Here is a 20136-nt window from a genome sequence, read left to right on the forward strand (position 1 = left end):
GAGTCATTATTTTTTACGCACACCGCAGCGTCAAGTCGTAAAGCAAAACTACGTTAACGCGGCGGAAATGACTGTGGGTCGATTTACGACCCCGCAAACTGGATATGCGCCTTTTTTTGACGCAATAGCGTAAAAAAAACCTGCGAACACCCCCATTTCACCAGAGGAGAACCAAAATGGATCCCAGATGCCACTACAGACCCTAGGAAGATGACAGCAGACCAGGAACCAGCCAGGATGACCCACACAAGAACCAGGACAGTTTTAAGAAGAAAAGAAAGTGTCGCTTTAGTGCAGAGGAGCAGGAAATTCTGGTTAAAGAGGTGACGGAACACCAGCACCAACTGTTTGTCACCTCAAAGTTGCCAATCAGTAGGAGAGAGGCTATATGGCAACAAATTGTCGACAAGATTAACAGTGTGGCTGAAGTACGCAGAACAGTCATTGATTGCAAGAAATGCTGGCATGACTGCAAGCGCAGGACCAAGGAAAAGATGGCCAGGAACAGGAAGGCAGCACCGCAGACTGGAGGGGGGAGTCCAGCACACCAGGAGGCCTGGACCACATGGAGCAGATGGTCGCAGCCGTCATCCCTGAGGAGATCGTCACAGGGATTCAAGGACAGGACAGAGCAGACTACCAGGAGACAACGCACATGCAGGGTAAGTCGCATGGGGAATTAAAATGCACTAATGTCAACTGTGAGCAGGGGCGGGATACCGACCACTAAATGCATGGAAGTCATCTAATACATGGAGTGGCATGGGTAAAGGGGCACGGCATGGGGGCATGGTCCCTTCTGAGAAGACCTGGGGCACACCATTACACAACACCAACAACAGTCCCATGGGGGCATGCTGTCATGCCAACGATGGAGCAAAGGGAAAGCCACGCCAGGAGGGAAGGCCACAACGTCAAACTGACATCCCTGCACACGTCAGCCACCATACCCCCTACATTAACTAGGGCCCTATTAACAACCTCTAGCCATACCAACAACTGGATTGTAACTGCGACAACAGTTGCCACTACCACCTCTGCTCTGTGTGCAGCTTAAGTAGCCAATGGCAGTAACCTCCCCATGGATCATACACACCTAAATTAGGGGGTGAGGATGACAACTGCAACAATCCCCAGAAACAAGACAAAGGCCCCAGTACTCTCAAATGTCAATGCCCATAGTTGTTGCAAACATCAGCCAATGTAAACAACAATAGGAGCTACACATCACTAAGGACACACCCATGCTGCATATGTCAGGGTCCATCCTGTGCCTGGGTAACAATGCAACATCCCAAATGTCATACTGCTCAGACAACAGCATTGAGGGGGACACACATGTAACTGGTCACTGAAATACACCTGCACAGTCAGAGGAGGAAATAGGACACTGATACGATTATCAGGGCAATCCAATGTAACACACATTCCCCAACATCAGCAAGACACATTACCAATGTCAACATCCATATCAGATCATAACATTGCCATGTATAGGATATGCCACATGTCAATTACATTTAAGTGGATGTGAAAGATCAGAGATTGGGGCAGGTCCAGATTGTTCAGTGTGCTGCAAGGGCCATCAGTACACCCACAGCCAGTGAAAGGTCTCACCACGAGAATGGATGCAGACGGAGGCTTGAGTAGGAAAAGAAGGTGGCAATTCTCTATTTGGCATAAACCAACACGTAGAGGAAATGAGGCTGACAAGTCTGATAACTCAATAACATACATGTGACACACAGGTGGGCCATAGGCCTGGAAGAATGCCCATCTGAAGGAGTGGAGAAATTAACACAAAACAAGATCACAAAGTGAATTCTTCAAAAGGCAGGCACGTGACATCAAAATTGCCACAACACAGACACACTAATTGTACCCTGTTTCATTGCAGAGGAAGATGGATCTCCTGCCGACATGCCTGTCCCAGATTTCCCTGATGACATGGACATTGATGACAAGCCGATAAACATTCCCCAGGAGACTATCCAAAAGGTCCTTGACACCCTCCAGACCCCACCTTCAGTCACTAGGAGGAGCACAGAACAAGCAGCCATCGCAGAGAATCCACCCAGCACCCCAATTGTAAGACCTGCCAGCTCCAATACAGCTGAGGACTCAGACGACACTGGCACCAGCTTTGAGAGAACTGTAGTTGGAGTACAGCGGGAGCTGGCCAAGGAGGTGCGGGTGGGGATGCAAACTATGGCAGCCAGCCGTGAGGGGATGCATTCGTGCATGATGTCATCTGCAGATCAGGCAGCAGCTATGCAAGCCCTAACATCCATACTGCAATGACTACAAGAAACTGTCAAGGGATTCACCACTGCAGTAAGGGAGTTGCCACAACACCTCGCACCCCAAACCTTCCACTGCATGTACGAATGCAATCATGACTCCCTCAGGGCCGACCTGGCTGCCTACCATTGTGATGTGGCTGCTATTCTCAAGAACCAGCAGACCCTCCTTGCTGCAGTACTGCCCTTAAGACCTTCACAGGGAGCAGCGACCGGGATGTCTGACTACACGTCTTCTAACACTGAGGTGTGTGTTGCCCCTTCAGAACCAACAACAACAAGGACAAAGCAGGCAACACACACATCAGAAGAAGAAGACTTGGAACAGATCACATTCACAAGGAAAATGACCCGGAAGCACTAGTCCCTGCCACATGGCCCACATTTACCAAGGTCCTGCGCATTGTAACTTGCCAGTCTTGCAACAACTTTACTCGAGCACAGTTCTGCAAACCACTGTATATCTTGTCACCCAGCCCAGTGATTGTCTCTCTCCTACTCATTGCTAAATCCTGTCCCTCTGCACTGTCTGAAACATCAACCCCAGCATGTCAAAAGCATTTCCGTAACCCCTTGTGTTGGATCACAATGTAAGATGTGACTATAATGGACTCACAATCATGGACAATGTACAGATAGCACTACAGCAAGTTTCAATAAATAGCACTTACACAACAAATCTGTCTCTGGGTAATGTGACATATCAACTGTGAAGTAGATAACTGAAATGTGCCTACTGTCAAATTACGTAGCTTGTCAATACAACCGTCCTGATAATATGTAGTCAGAGAATTCTGCACAGTGCCCATGATTGCATCATACTCTGCCCATCCTGAGGGACAAACCTGATGAAGTGAGAAACCATACACCACCATGCTGTGTTGGACAGAAGAATGCTTCCTCAGGGGATAACTAAGTCATCAAACAGTGGCCTCAAAATGTTGTCAACATGCAAAAATAACACAATAAACATGCCACACTAATCTAAGTAAACACTAAAAAAACTGCATAAATGAAGGTGTCTGAGTTAACATACAAATAGGTAATCATGCCGAACTGTGTCACAAATGATGTATGAGGGTCATGAAGACAAGAATACAAGATTGCCAATGAGAACTCATCTTATAAGGGTGTGCATGATCATCACACTGCAGTCAGACCTAAAGCTGTTTCCCTAATACCAAGTCTGGAAGCACTGTTTGTTACTTTGAAAACACACTTATCAACAGAAACACATTGGGATCCATATTAACTGTGATTGGTGGTTGCAACGAAGGGTCAACACTTTGCAAGGTAGCTCTGGGCTAGCTGCCAATCGTACAGCTCAGTTGGTATGTGTTTGTAGCATAGGACACAGATGTTATAGTACAAAATTGATGTACACTGAATCCAAACCCACAATCAAGTACCATTCAACACATACAATTAAGGGTTAACCAAATATTTATTAAATCTTACCTACCCTAATCTACCCTGACTACTGACTACCCACAACTGTCCCTAACTAACCTAAGCTACACTTACTTATCACATGTAACGAAACGTTCTAAATATCTACCCCCCACCCCCCTTATGAGATGGGACACATGGAGGACAACACATACTAACCTAAACACATACTATACTATCCTATACAAATATATATTTTTTTGTTATTTTTTGAGAATTATTATTATTATTTTATTTTTTTTTTTAAACAGACAAAAACCCCAAAATAGCCCAACACCCACCCACCCACATATGTAATAAGTAAAAATAGAAACAAGCAGGACCCCCACCCACTTACACTAACTAAACTAACAGCCTATACTAACCTAACACTAAGCCCCCTAAGCCCACTAACTATAAGAACAAGGAAAGAGGAGGGAGGGGAGGGAATCATGTCCATAGTAAAAAGTCTAGAGGTTGGCCCTCCGGAGGGTCCTCTTAATGGACTTAACTCGCCGGTTAATGTGCCGCACATCCCGGCTCAGGTGGCTCACCTTGCGCAGCATTTTGTCCACCTTACAATCCATTTGATTGAAGGCTGCAGGGTCAACAGATAGAGCAGTGGCAGTCTGGGTACCGGTGGAGAAGGTCTGTGTGGGTGTGGTGCCAGGCCTAGTGGGCTGTCCTGCACCGGTGGCAATGCTGGGGCCTGAAAGTCCAGCAGTGGCAGCTGTGGGTGGGGCCACCTGGCTCAGATTAGTGGTTGTGCTGGTGGTGGCTGTGGTGGGCAAAGTAGGCCCACCCTGTGGGAAGGCTCTCCATGCCCCGGAGGCCGCTTCATGCCGATATCGCCGGGCCATCCTCCGGAACCCCGACTCCACCAGCAGGATGTGCTGATATTGCATGGCCCGGCGCTGAAATTCATGGACCTGGTTTGGAGTCATGTTAGCAGCTGTGAAGACAAATGCAGATATTCTACATTAGTAACTGCATTGTGTGAAATGGTGCAGCAAGTTTATCAGACATTACATCTACTGTACTTGTAACAGCTCATATCACAATACAGATGATTGAATGTCCCTGAGGAAGTACATGGCAGGCCAGACTACAAAGGTCACATCACACATAGCACATCCATAACCTACAAGATGGGTAACAACTGGCTTTGACTTGCAATCTGAGTTCTGCCAGTTATCAACTAAGAATCATGCTGCATATCCTCCGCCTAGACCTGGGCTACAAATGTCAGTGTACGGAAAGCAAAACTAAAGCCACATGGTCTACAAGTTGTAACTGGACTTGCCAGTATAGTACCAAGTGCCAAACCTGAGTGTTTATACTAGGTTGCAACCAAACCGTCACTTATTCACATGTATGTGTAACATACTGGTAGCATCAGTACTAGGTACCCCATTCACAAACCCATGCCCGTGTTTGGGGGGGGGTGGATAAACAACTATAATTTGCCAACAACATGTATACTGAGGAGTGTATAGAAAACTCCACACATGTTTGTCTCTACAGACACACCACAGGTAAGGTCTATCTACAATTAGGAGTCAGCAAACCCTAGAGCACTCATAGGGTCAGACATGTCAGGAAATGCAGAACTTGGTACACAACATATACTTCCAGTGAGGGCTGACTTACATCAGACACAGAGTTGCTAGAACACCCATGATCAAGACTTGCATGCACACCTAGGCCATTGCACTCAAGTTCCACATACTTGTAGCACTCCATGTGGAAGTACATGCTGCTAGGAGGTTCTACCTACTGTCTCAAAATTACGTAGGTAAATAGGGAAGCAGATGTCTATTGGAAAGCAATTTGCTGTACCAAGCTTAGAAAATGTGGGTCTGACAGGCTGACTAAATTGGGGCTGACTTCTAGTGCGACTCTTGGTTATACAAGTGTCATCCACATGTCTAACCCCTGTACTCACAGTGGGGCCTACAGGAATGGCCTACAATCCCTACATGATAACATTGGATACGCATTGGACAACTCAAAACATGTGAGAAACTGAATTCCCACTCATGGAACAAGAGAAAAGCTTGCCCAACGCATCACACCTTGCTATGCGTCCTACTCACACGAGTCCTTAACCAGCAAACACAACACATAACAGACATATCAACACTTACTGGAGTGGTCGGGGTCCTCAAATGTCGCCACCTCTCCCACAGTGTAGGGTGCCGGTCCACCTGTAAGGTATGGAAGGAAGAAATGTGCTCAAAATCTGTGCACAGCGCAACAATTTCATAAACATATACAATGTGTAGGCTGAATAAGGAAATGGCAGCCATTCAGACATAATGGTACTGCATCTGATATATCACGGCCAACTTGTACATAGCATGGGTCTCCTGTGTCAGTTACACACATATCTGCATACATACATTGGCCATAACTACCATGTGGTTGCAAATATGCCCCGTAATTGGTGAGCAGTAAAAAATATGAGTGTAATCGTCTCATCATGTGCATCCAAGAGAGACATCCAAAGCCTGGTTACTTGAGGACTGCATTACCAGTCAAACATGCCTTGTGGCCATGACACATTTATTACACATAGGTCCAATGTACAGAGGGAGGGGCAGGGACTTTTGTAAGCCATCCTGTTGTTACAGTTTATTCAATTGATGTGGCCCAGCTATGGTGATTTGCACCACCCATGAATATGTGAAGCCATGTGCATACACTTGGACTGCCATCCATATTTTGATTGTGGCACAACTAACTCCAACAAACATTCTAGGATGTTAGCTGAGGGCACCTTACACCTTTTCACAATGTTTTCAAATCCAGAACTGACATGTATCCAAAAAGATCAAGGAACACAATAATCCCACACATTCATAGTACTTCCGTGAACGCTTTCCTTCCACACTCACCAGACTCACATGAGACATATGTCTGAGCCACTTTGCTATTATCAATTGACGTGAAGCCAGCACTCATTTTCTGCATCATGTAGTTATTCTAAAGTCAGTCTAGCAATTGCTTCGACAAAGTTTGCCTAAATGTTGGTACATCTGTACTTCTCTGTCAATAGTACCCTATATGGACATGATTGACTCCTATTTTGTTAGCTTTTCTGACAAAAAGGCTGCACCAAATTCCTTCATGGAAAAGTAACCTGTAAGTTTGCTGAGCACGTGCTACCTGACACCTAGCAATTGTGATCCTTGCCATAGTGCATCAATGATCCCTTTATATTTCCCCAGCATTACACACAGTCAGCAAGTTAGCTGGCAGACATTGTACTAATCCCCTCATGTCACTACAGAGCATTTAATCGTGCACATTCACATGATTCGTACTCATCAACAGTGCCACCAATCATGATTCCCAGGTGGTCCAAGAGATCCTGCTCCCTGGTGATGAGGTCAGCCCACCGGTGCTTCAGCTGGTGGTCACTCCTCTGGCTGGCATACACACGCTGCAGGTGATGCAGCACCTTTCCCCACCGGATTCTGCGCGCCTCTGTTGGATACCCCTGTATCACCCTGCTCCCTGCCTGGATCATGAGCGGCAAGAAATTCGTCACAAGCCAGATGAACCCCCCCAACTCCTCTTGCCCCATCCTGCCAAGACGTGGCCTACCAGACATACTTGGAAGTGAAAGGGAATAGGGGTAAACGAAATAGAAAGGGGAAAAGGGGGAAAGTAGGGGTACAAAGACAGATTAAAAGTACACCTAAACACTAAAAGAGCCCAACTATCCCCAAACTAACACTACCCACAACAGACTCCCACAAACAACAAAAACACAAGATAAATGGACAAATGTAGACAAAACACAGTAGTACAGTATGCAGCTACAATTTTTATTTCACAAATTGACAATACAGATAGCACACAGGACAAAAACAGCACAAAATCTCAGGACAACACTCTCTACACAGCCACACAGTCTAGAAGGATCATAGACTGCAAAGTGAAAGGGAAAGTACACCCACTGTACATGATCTGTAAACAGGATTTCCTATTACATCACTTCCTGTATGAAAAGTCCCACCTTTTTCGCATTGTGCGTAATTTTTTGTTTACCAAAACTGTATTTGCGTACATTTTTTTGACGCACAGAAGTGAAAATTAACTCGCATCCACATAATAGTACATGGACTGTACAAATATCTGGATGCGGGCTAAATTTCACTCCTGTGCCTCTAAAAAAATGACGCAAATACAGTTTTGGAAAACAAAAAATTACGCATAACGCTAGGGACTTCAAAATTACAGTGCATTAACTGGTTTTAGGCATTTTTACTTGTTTTTTGGTTATGTTACATTTGGGACACATCAGAGATAGGCTAAATAAAGACAGTACGGTGTTGAAGGTGGATGTTCACATGTGTGACATCATACTGCAGTGGACCTTGATCGGCTACTCCCTTCACAGTATTTTTATGGTTGGCTGACGCAATAGTTGGTCATAAGTGTGGCCTACATATATGTGTTGCACAAATTGTGCATGTTTGGCATAAGGAGAGGATTGCAATGTGACGCACATATGTACAATACCTAAATGCCTTTGACTCAAATTGTGTGCTTTGGCAACTAATGTATTTGCTGACCAAGTGTGTGTGTATCACATGAAGCATATTTGTACAGATGCTTGTATGAATGTGACGTCCATGTGTCCAATCCTTAGATGCAAGTCATATTGGAAATGAGCGAGGGCATGTCATACATGTAAAAACACCCGTAAAGTGGACTTCCAAGTTTTAGGGTCACGTAGACACCACATGTGACATAGCATGCACCAGATGGATGGCAGACGCTTGTTCATGTCAATGGTCCACATTTTCTACATCCTATGTCCTACAGTATTGGTAAGAGCTTCCTAGGCACTACTTGGTGAATCCCACAGTGAGTCATACACATGCATTGAGGAAGTGAGTACCATGTTGTTTGCACAGACAGACAAGGGTGAATCTCAAATGTATGATGACACCACAGTTGAGGCCATAGAAGTGAGCCCCAACTATCAAGTGGCTGTGGTGGACCAGCATACAAGACAGCACGTGTCCACTTATTTCCAGTGATCAATTGCACATAGGTGTCTTGTTCATGTGTGTGGTCCAATGATGATCCTGCATATTTTTTGGGGTGTAATTTGTCACAGTTCGGTCCAGGACTCATCATGAGTCCTACCCTGTCACTAAAGACGTGTAATGAGACAGTCAACAGGGCAACCTTGGTGTGCTGAGTGAGATAATGTCTCAGGTGTCATGTTCCGGCAGGTGTCATTACAACATTTGTACACAGGTTGGCCTCTGCACTTCCCACTGCATCTGGGAACATCACAGCCTCTGTGCTGATTATTCTCGCAGCTATTCACCACACACGGCCCATCACTATGTTGTGCGCACTGTGATTCTGTGTGTGAACTGTCATGGTCCTGACATTTGTGTATTATTCATGGACATTATCAGAGGTTGCTGGTTGTGCTGAAAGCTCCGTACCCAATCCCTGCCTACGGCCCTGGGACACTGTCACACTTTGTCATTCATGCATAAATGCAACCCAGACAAGGGATGGGCCATGGATTTAGCTTTTCCAAGAGGATGTAACTCAAATGGTACAGTTAAAAGGCAGATGATGCTATACAATATATTTGTGCATGCATTGAAGAAGCCCATGCCCAATACCCCTGATGAATGAGAGGTTTGCTAACGCAAGTGTGGTACATATGTAGACGCAGGGATACTTTAGTGTGACGCACAGACAGTTGCCAGTCAGGCTGACAGAATGCAAGGTGATTCAGGATCCAGCTACTTGACAAGTTACATAATCAGTGGTCTGACTAAGACTGTTTGGAGGACAAACTAGACAGTTGACATGTAAAACTGTGTATGTCCTGTGTTTTTGAAGGTGACAAATGAACTCAGTGGCTGTGTTACACAGCTTAATTAGTATCAATGCTTAACGGTGTATTTGACATAATGGCAACTCCTATGCTGTCCCAGGCATCAGCAGGGGCAGTGCTTGTTGAAATGGGTGGTGTGCATGGAGGTGATCACAGGTGTGGGCTGCATCTGTGTCTCACCAGTCCTGTAGGTGAGACTTGCATTCTAAGGGCCAACAGACATTTTCACACGGGAAGCAATCTACATGTGCTAACAGGACTTTGAAACTAGAAGACAGTGTATAAATTGACCTGACGTCCTTGCAGTCAGATGTTCTATGACAATGACATACCATAGGAAAGGGTGTAGCACACTGGTTTGCTAATGTTGGTCTGAGTGTGTAGAGGAGGGAATATCAGAGTACACATCTTAGTATTCCAGGGACCTCTGCCGACAGGTGGCTTGTGACCAGGTGCATGGGTGTGTCAGGAGTTAGGAAATGGGCTGACATGTACATGGAATGTCATGTGTGCAATGCTGCTCATATGTGTGGCACTTGTGTTGTCTCTGTTCTGCTTCTATGGGACTCTGGTCACAGATATTCCTTGAAATATTGGATGCAGTTGGACTTACTGCTGTCAAGGGTCTGGTCAGGCATTCCTGTTACTGATGCCAAAGCACATTGACTGCCTCATGTATGAGGCTTGTTTTCCCCTTATTGAGTGATGGTGTCTTAGTTGTGTGCCATATGCTGCGTTGGACCTTGAATTCAACATGTATGTGTGAAATAGTTGTGGTCCTCTGCTATTAGCCTTCAAAGGAGAAATGTACATGATATATGTCATTAAGAGTGTGTGTGTATGTGACCATTGTATGTTAGGCATCACATAAGCTCTGGGATGTTCTGTGTCCTACTCAGTAACTCAGCAATGCTCCATGAGGCAACACTCTTATTCTGATGAGTAGAGATGAAGGTGTGCAAAAAGGAATAGCCAGACAATCATATGGTGATTAGAATAGGTGTTTATTTAAATTCGTTAACTAAAGTGGTGAAGGTGATCATATTCAAAAGAAATTATTGACGATCTGTTGCCGCCTGCGTATACCAGCAGCCGTGTTCTGTAGTTCCCCCTCCTGTTGCAGGCCAGCATCCTCCTCTTTCTCCTCTTCAGGCATGTGTGGCTCTTGTTCCAGGAGGGGAATGTTTCTTTTGATGCAAATGTTGTGCAATATTGCACATGTTAGGATGATCCTACAGACCATCTCCGGGGAATATAGGAGGCTACCACCAGTGATGTCGAGGCACCGGAACCTTGACTTGAGGATGCCAAATGTCCTCTCGACAATGCTGCGTGTCCTCCTATGGGCATCATTGTAGGCAGGCTCTGCAGCAGTACTTGGGTTGCCAAATGGTGTCATAATCCATGGCTGGATGCCATACCCCTGATCAGCTGCAAGAGAAAATGATTGGGATCATGTTGATGTAGCTGGCACTATTGAAAAGACCTTTCAAGGCAGTAGTTGTCTTGTGTTGTCTGTGACTCTTTTGTGTAATAATGTGGCATCCTGTGCTTGTAGGATGTACCATCTGCATTGTGTTGTTTCCTTGGCTGAACAAGTGTTTGTCTGCTAACCGTTTGTCAGCAGTATGTTTTGGGATTTGCAGTACAGGGTGTCCTCCCTAGCATTGTGACTTGTGATACAGGTGTCCGTTTGTCTTCACTGGGGGTGAGATGGTAGTTCCATGCACAGTTTAAATTAACAGTGTTGTTAACACTTTCATATCAATGTACCCTGGACATCCCATACTTTTAGACTTAGGCAATGGATTAATGTAAAGGTCATTGGGACACTTACATTTTGCAAGGTGACATTTGGGCAACCCACTCCACACGTCTGATCTTTGACGTCTTAACATTAGGCTGTACAGTAATTTCCGATGTATGACAGGTTCAATGGTGAGCTAAGAAACATGGCTAGCGATGTCATGACCTCAGTATGTTCCTGTTCACATGTTGCAGTTGTGGTGTATGTGTTGTGCGTCCTAGAGGGTTGCTGTGCAGTGTGTATATAAGTAGGTTTTTGTACTTACCAACAGTAGTCCATTGCCATACCGTCCATCCTGGAAGTGTTCATTGATGGTGCAGTGACGGAAGATGAATGAGTCATGGACACTCCCAGGATATTTAGCCACGATGTTGGTGATTAATCCCTGGTGATCGACTATGGCCTGCACGTTGATGGAATGTGTGTGCTTCCTGTTGCGGTAGAGGTGTTCAGTTGCAGCAGGTGGCACAAGGCGTACATGTGTGCAATCGATTGCACCAAGGACGTGTGGGAAGCCACTGATGAGGTAGAACCCCTGTTTTGTTTCCTGCTGCTTCTGCAGTGTGTTAGGGAAGCAGATGTGGCGGGGTGTCAGTCGAATGATGGCATCCAGTACTTTGGGCAAAAAGGCGGAGAATGATGGTTGTGATATTCCGCCACCCAGGGCACCAGTTTTTTGGAAAGAGCCACTTGCCAGCATATGAAGAACAGCAAGCAGCTTGGTTTCTGTTGGGATGGTGCGGGGTGTCACCAAAGTGGGGGCCAACTGCGGTTCAATGTTGCGCAGCAGCTGCTGAATGGTCTGCCAGTTCAACCGATACCTCTGGATGATGTCATGTTCCCTGAGGCCCTGAAGGGTGGTTCTGGGGCGGAATATGCTCTCTGCGCTACCTTTGGGGTCCCTGCTGGTGTTGCTGTAGCTGCTGTTGTTGCTGCTGGGCTCTGCGTCTGCATGCAAGCTGGATTAGGATCACCTCAATGGCTCCCTGTTGCTGCTCTGCTGTGCTGTTTGTTCTGTGTGTTCTGATTAAATACAGGTGTGTTTGCCCCATTTTAATGGCTGCCCTGACCCAGGCATTAATTTTTTACGCAAATCGGGCTGTGCGTCATTTTCTGACTCCGCCTCTCGGCCGTGCATAATTTTTGCCAGAAAGCATAAATACGGCGCACGGCTGTTTAAGCCATTTTTTGGACGGGAACGCCTACCTTGCATATAATTAACGCAAGGCGGGTTGCCGCATCCAAAAAATGTTGCACACGGCGGAATTTTGTCGTCTGCAGGCTCGGGCGTCAAAGTTTAAATACGGGGCAGCGTCAAAATTTTTGACGCACAATCGCCGCAGACGGAGTATAAATATGCCCCTTGGTGTGCAACATAATGATGGACTGGGATTCAGAACGGGCAGTTACCAGTGGCTGAGATTAATTCAAGCATGTCACTCATTACCTTTTTGTATAATTCAGTGAGACACCCTAAGTGCGACAGGAAAGTTGAGATGTTGGTCCCATACTCACTCTGCCATTAGAACCAAACTACACTAGATTAAAGAGCCTCAACCAGGGTGAAACCGGTCTTTGGATACTTGTGTTCCAGTTAGGGGTGGACCTGGCTTGGACTGTTTCTACTGGGGGAGAGTCAAAAGGCTGATTTTCATATGGCCGGTCTTAGCCGAGATGGCATGGTGTGCAAATAACGATGGACTGGGATTCGGCTCTGAGTATTTACCAGTGGCTGAGATTAATTCAAGCATCTCACCCAACACCTTTTTCTATACTTCAGAGTTTTCATGTTACAAGTCTGGTTATTCAACATACCTCATGGTCCCCATAAAAGAGTGCCAGTGGGATCCACCTGCAACCACTGAGTTAAATTAAGCACTAATTTCTGTACTGTAAAAGGACAGGCTCCAAAAGAAGTGAAGATGGTCCGACACATTCCAGCACTGGTAAGAACTGAATGTGCCCTGTCCTTTTTGGTGGGTCCTGAAAAATGGGACCCGTGATTTGAATGGTACTAAAATTAATGCCAAATATGCTGCAAATTCAGAAACTGAGTGATATCACAGTAAATGTCTATATTGTACACCTCTTAAAAAGAGGGCTATGTACAATTTAAGCAGTACTGGCAAAACCATTACATTGACTTGAATGCAACTGATCCAGGAGCACAGAAACTACAAGCATATTGGCCCAAGCCCGTTCAGTAAACACACTCTAAAGAAATAAAGCCACACAAAATACATTTCAATTCTAAGAAAATGTCTCTCTTTGCATGATCACCCCCATTATTTGGATCAATGCTGTTAGATTTTGGATTATACATTGGGATCCTGCTAGCCAGGCCCCCGGTGAATGTGCTGTGGCCCCTACAAACTTGTCAACCTGTGCAAATCTCTGATTGGCACATTAAATATACCTTTAAATTCCCAAGAATATGATGCCCCATGTGTCTCGGGGGCCTGTAAGTTAAATGGTATCAGTGGACTGCAACATAAAGGTGGGTGAGCCACTGAAAGCTGAGGCCATGCTTGAGGCAGAAGCCTGGCTTTAGGTCAACTCAAGGTCCTTCTGGAACCTCAAACCCATGACAAGCCGAGCTTTAATGTGGTTTCTACCTGCTTCCTTTCATGTACCTGGGATGTGGCGTTACAGTCAGAGCTTGTGACTTTGGAACTTGGAAACCAGATTTGAGACTCAGCAAAGGTTTAACCCTCCTGTAATTCTGAGAAAATCACTTAATCTTTCCAGGTCAAGTTCGCATTATAAAAAAACTGTAGAAAAATGCACAAAGGGATGAAAACAAAGCCTTAACATGAGGTAAGACCAATACGTACCCATTTACTTCTGAATAAATTGAGGTTACCCACTTAAATTGTGTGAGTTTTAGGCAAATATTCTATTTCATCAAAACTATTTTTTTATTATCGAAGATAAAAAATGTGAATTCAGAATAGCAGTTGTACAAAGCCCTACTGTGTTTGATTTAATAGAATATTATATTACTCTATTACAATCAGGGTTATGTACAGGGCTTGCATGATAATTGTCCTGCCTCTAAGTTCATCAATGGTTCATGTTACAAATGGGGTCTTTGGTTGGCAGTCAGGTTACCCCCTGTCCAAGCAAGGACCCTCACTCTAATCAGGGTATAGGAGAATCACCCTTACTTAACCCCTGCTCATCCCCTTGTAACGAGCAGGCAGGCTTAACTTCAAAAGCAATGTGTAAAGTATTTGTACCAACACACACAGTAACTCAGTGAAAACACTACAAAATGACACAACACAGGTTTAGAAAAATAGGCAATACAGTATTTCTCTAAACAAAACAAGACCAAAATAACAAAAATCCACCATACACAAGTCAAGATATGATTTTTCAAAGGAATAAGGCCCTCATTACAACCCTGGTGGTCGGTGGTAAAGCGGCGGTAAAACCGCCAACAGGCCGATGGAAAAAAAAATGGAATCATGACCATGGCAGAACAAACACCGCGGCCACTTTAACACTCTGACTGCCAGGGCGGTACAAACACCGCGGCGGTAACCGCCAACAGACAGGCGGAACACAATGTACCGCCCACAGTATTACAAAAGGCCAATCCGCCACCTTTTCCGGGGCGGATTCACCGCGAACAAAGACACGGCGGAAACAGGACTTGGAAGAGAAAACACTCACCTCTACACACCCCACAAGGAACCAGGACGCCATGGAGCCAGAACGCCATATTCTACCTGCCTTTGCCTTCCTGCTCCTCTACCAGGAGCACGAATGCCGGCAGCGAAGACCACGGTGAGTACTGCACCTACGACACAGCAGTGGGGGGAGGGAAAAGAGAGTGACACACACACACACGGCACGCAACACCCCCACCCTCACACACTGCAACACACACACTAATACATGTTGATACATTACAGTTACACCCCTCAACCCCCCGGAAGAATGCAAAAGGAAATGATTGTAACGATTGTAATCAATTAAAATCCAGTACTCAAAAATATATATACACTATTAACAAATATATACACCAATAGTACAAGTCCAGGTACTGCACCATTTATAGTCCGTGGACCACTGGGCCCAAAATGCATGGGCGAAGCCCACACAATATACCCGATCAAAACGGAGAGAACACTGCAGGGGCATCAGATAGAAATACAACAGGCACCTCAGGGGGAAGGGAAGGGGGGCACCTCAGCCGGATGAGTGCACAACGCCAGATCCACGAGGGGGCTTCATGGCCACTGTTGTATCCTGGGGAGTGCAAAGCCACAGTCTCTCAAGTCTATCCAGTGGGTGGATTGCCCACTGCTTTATCCTGGGGAGTGCAAAGCCACAGTCTCTCCAGTGGGTGGGTTGCCCACTGCTTTATCCTGGGGAGTGCAAAGCCACAGTCTCTCAAGTCTCTCCAGTGGGTGGTTTGCCCACTGCTGCATCCTGGGGAGTGCAAAGCCACAGTCTCACAAGTGGATAACATCTCCACTGGTTCTGGAGGGATCTTTGTGCCCAGGGTGCTTCATCCTGCCAAGGACAGAGGTAGTGGATAAGATTCTCCACTGGTTCTGGATGGGGCTTTGTGTCCAGAGTGCTTCATCCTGCTCGTGGCGGCCTCAGTAGCGGCGGTGCTTGCTCCGCTCATCGGCCTGCGGTGCTGGTGGGTGGCTCAGTGAGTGTGCTGCTGGTGGCGGTGTCCTGGCCAGCGGTAATGGTGGCGGCGGTGTCCTTGGCAGCGGTGCTGGTCGCGGCGGTGTACTTGGCAGCGGTGCTGGTGGCGACGGTGTCCTGGGCAGCGGTGCTGGGCAGTGGTGCTGGTGGCGGCGGTGTTCTGGGCATCGATGCTGGTGGCGGCGGTGTCCTTGGCAGCGGTGCTGGTGGCGGTGGTGCCCTGGGCAGCGGTGCTGGTGGCGGCGGTGTCCTTGGCAGCGGTGGCGGCGGTGCCCTGGGCAGCGGTGCTTGTGGCGGCCGTGTCCTGGGCAGCGGTGCTGGTGGGGGCGGTGTCCTTGGCAGCGGTGCTGGTGGCGGCGGTGTCCTGGGCAGCGGTGCTGGTGGCGGTCTTGTACGCCGTGCAGGTTGGCAGCGACTTCCCTTTCTTTCTGTGCCCCTTCCCCACTTTGGATGGTGGCGCAGCTGTCTTCCCACTCCAAACTGTAGTCCTGGGAGAGCCCTTGGTGGCAGGTGTTTTGCCCTTTTCCCTCCGGGCAGTGGCCAACTTCTTATGCTTCTGAGGTGGGGGACTGTCCGTGGTCTGGCTCCTTGGCACACTGGCTGCCCTGCTGCTTGGCGCAATCCAGAAGCCGGTTACTGCTGGCACCACTGTTCCCGCTGATGTGGTGGCTGAGGTGCTGGGTTGGGACCTGGAAAGGCGTGCCCTAGGGGACTGCAGGGGTGGGGGAGGTGAGGGGAAGAGGTCAAGGTTGGACAGGAAAAGTTTTTTAGACACACAGGGACGGGTAGATGGAGAGGGTATGGGAGTGGAGAAAGAGGTAGTGGTTGTAGGAGGTGTATGTTTGCTGACTTTGGGTGAAGGCGCATGGGCTGGAGGCTGTCGTGAGGTGGATGGCTGTTGGGTGGGTGTGTGACTGCGTTTGTATACCATGGGAGGTGGGCTCACAGACACACTGGGAGAGGACACAGGGGATGTGTGAATGGTAATGGGGGTGGTGAGTGCACGTGTGTGGTGTGTGGTGATGGGTGTGCTGGTGATGTAGTGCATGCAGGTGTGAGTGGAGACGTGACGGGGAGGGAGGAGGGAGACGAGGAGGAGGGGGACACAGTGGAGGCAGTGGCTGTTGGTATGTCTGCATGGGTATGATGCTTGTGTGAGTGCCTGTGGGATGTGTGGTGCTTATGTTTGCCAGAGCATCCCTTGTGTGTTGAGGTGTGTGCATGCTGGTCTGATGCTGTGCTTGGGATAGGCTGAGGTACAGGGGTTTGGGTCTGGGTGGAGGAAGTTGGAGGGAGTAGGCTGGACACAGGGACAATGGCTGTCATTAGTGCTGAGGCCAGAGTCTGAAAAGCTTGCTGTTGGGCTGCCTGACCAGAATGAATGCCCTCCAGGTATGCATTTGTCTGTTGCAACTGCCTCTCTACACCCTGGATGGCATTCAGAAAGGTAGACTGCCCAACAGTGAGGGATCTGAGGAGGTCAATGGCCTCCTCACTGAGGGCAGCAGGGCTGACAGGGGCAGGGGCTGAGGTGCCTGGAGCGAAGGAGATGCCCACCCTTCTGGGTGAGCGGCCATGGGGCACACGCTGAGGGGCTGCTGGGAGGGCGGTGCTGGTGGGGGGGTGGCGGCTGTACCTGTAGATGCGGGGGGCACAGAGTGGCCCGCCACCGCAAAGGAGCTCCCATCAGAGGAGGAGTCCGTGTCCCTGGTCTCAGCTCCTGTCCCTGCCGTGGAGCTCCCCTCGCCCTCCATCCCACTGGTGCCGTCAGACTCCATTGTCTCGCCCTCCAGGGCCATGTGGGATGCAGCTCCCTCCTGCTCCGGTACCACTGCTCCTCCGCTCATGATGCAATTGCACACAAGAACAGGGAGACACAAAAAAGGGGGGGAAAGACATGCTCAGTGCATGCAATACCGCTACCATTGGCGGACACTACAGACACAGAAGACCTCTGCACTACGCCGTGCACTTAGAGTTCCCTAATTAATCCCAGGGACATGGGGTACAAGGCCTATGCCCGATTGCTGCACACATGGAAGTCACAGGAGCCTGACTAGGTGTAGATGGCACTAACCACTAGTGAGGTTGGGGGTGCCACTGAGCCTGCCTTATGAAGGGACCTTGCCTACTAAACTCGCCCTGGCCTAGGGGAACCCACAGCCCACCTCCCCCACCCAGACACCTCGTAATGCGTGCTGATTCAGCTGAATAAGAGTGTACTCACCCCCTTGTGGCTGCTGTGATGCTCTCAAGCACCCATCCAACTCCGGATACGCCACCACCAGGATCCAGAACATCAGGGGGGTCATGGTGAGATGGGCACCCCTCCCACGTTGGGAGGCCATCCCCAGCTGGGCCTCCGCTGTCTTCTTGTTCCAGCGGCGAATGTCCTCCCATCTTTTCCGGCAGTGGTGCTCCATCTGTGGTGGACCCCCAGGGTCCAGACTTACTTGGCGATGGCACGCCAAATATCCTTCTTCTGGTGGGCGCTGACCTACAGGAATAGTACAGGGGAAAAGGAGAAGATATAACCATCCGGACTGTCACAGTCATTGGCCCACGTTCCCACCCTTGCCATGACGCACCGGCGCACTCACCGTCGTTTCATGCACGTCTCATTCTCCCCCCCATCTTCCATCCACACCACTCTACACAGGCATTGCCCATACAGCATGCTCACAGTGTACTTAGCTGTTTGTCTGGACGACTGTAGAGTAGCGTGTACTGGGAGAGGACCCCATTCACTAGTTTCTCCAACTCCTCCGTGGTGAAGGCAGGGGCCCTTTCCCCAGACACATGAGCCATTGTCTCTTCCAGAATGAGGGCAAAGCAGCACCTGCAGTGTAGGTCCTCTCCTGTCGAAGATCAGGTATCAAGTGAGTGAACAGATAGAAAATGGCGGTCACATCCGCGGCTGAGCGTACCGTCACCGCCGACGTAAATTGTCATTGGCTCCTGGGACCCATAGGGTCCAATGTTAACCAATGCAGGATTGCGCCGCGGTCTTCAACCGCCTACCGCGACGGTGTACAACGCCAGCGCAGTTACCTCATATCCTCTTGTCCCACATTACAGGTCAGGCAGCCGCCATTTCAGGGGGCCACTTGGCATTATTTTTTAATGTGTCAAACATATCTAAGCCTTGCATACACATTAAGACAGGGACATAGCAGATTGAAAAATGTGTGCAATAAAATTGTGTTTTCGTACCTCAGTGTTGGCTGACCCTCTGCTCGCTGTTCTCCTCCATAGAGCACATCCGCTGGGGCAGGTGAGGAGAGGGAGGCATCCTCCGGTGTACAGACCGCTGGTGGACCTGTCGACAATGGAAGAGCGACATGTAATTGTCACCTTCAGACTGGACTGTGCTACAATCCAGGAACTGTGTGCCCAGTTGGAGCTGGACCTGATGTCAGCTATCCGCCATCCCACAGGTATCCCCCCTCTAGTGCAGGTGCTGTCAGTACTCCATTTCCTGGCAAGTGGGTCTTTTCAAACGACAGTGGCCATAGCATCAGGGATGTCCCAGCCTATGTTCTACAACGTGTTGTCCAGAGTGTTGTCTGCCCTTCTGAAACACATGCGCAGCTACATCGTTTTCCCTCAGGTGGAGGATTTGCCTACAGTTAAAGGTGACTTCTATGCCCTGGGACATATCCCCAACATCATTGGTGCCATTGATGGGACAGGTGTACGGAAACCAGAAGAGTTACCATTCTATGAATGTGCAGATGGTGTGTTTGGCCGACCAGTACATCTCCCATGTGAATGCCAAGTTTCCTGGCTCAGTGCATGATGCTTACATTCTGAGGAATAGTAGCATCCCTTATGTGATGGGGCAACTCCAGAGGCACCGTGTGTGGCTATTAGGTGAGGATATGGACCCTATACAGTATGACTAGGTGTCTGGGTCTGGGGTTGTCCCTAAGGGTTAGTGTGTGTCTAACAGTTGTCCCTCGACATTTGCAGGTGGCTCTGGGTACCCCAACCTGTCATGGCTATTGACCCCAGTGAGAAATCCCAGGACAAGGGCAGAGGAACGCTACAATGAG

The sequence above is a fragment of the Pleurodeles waltl genome, chromosome 3_1, assembly GCF_031143425.1.
Source record: "Pleurodeles waltl isolate 20211129_DDA chromosome 3_1, aPleWal1.hap1.20221129, whole genome shotgun sequence".
NCBI classification, from domain to species: domain Eukaryota; kingdom Metazoa; phylum Chordata; class Amphibia; order Caudata; family Salamandridae; genus Pleurodeles; species Pleurodeles waltl.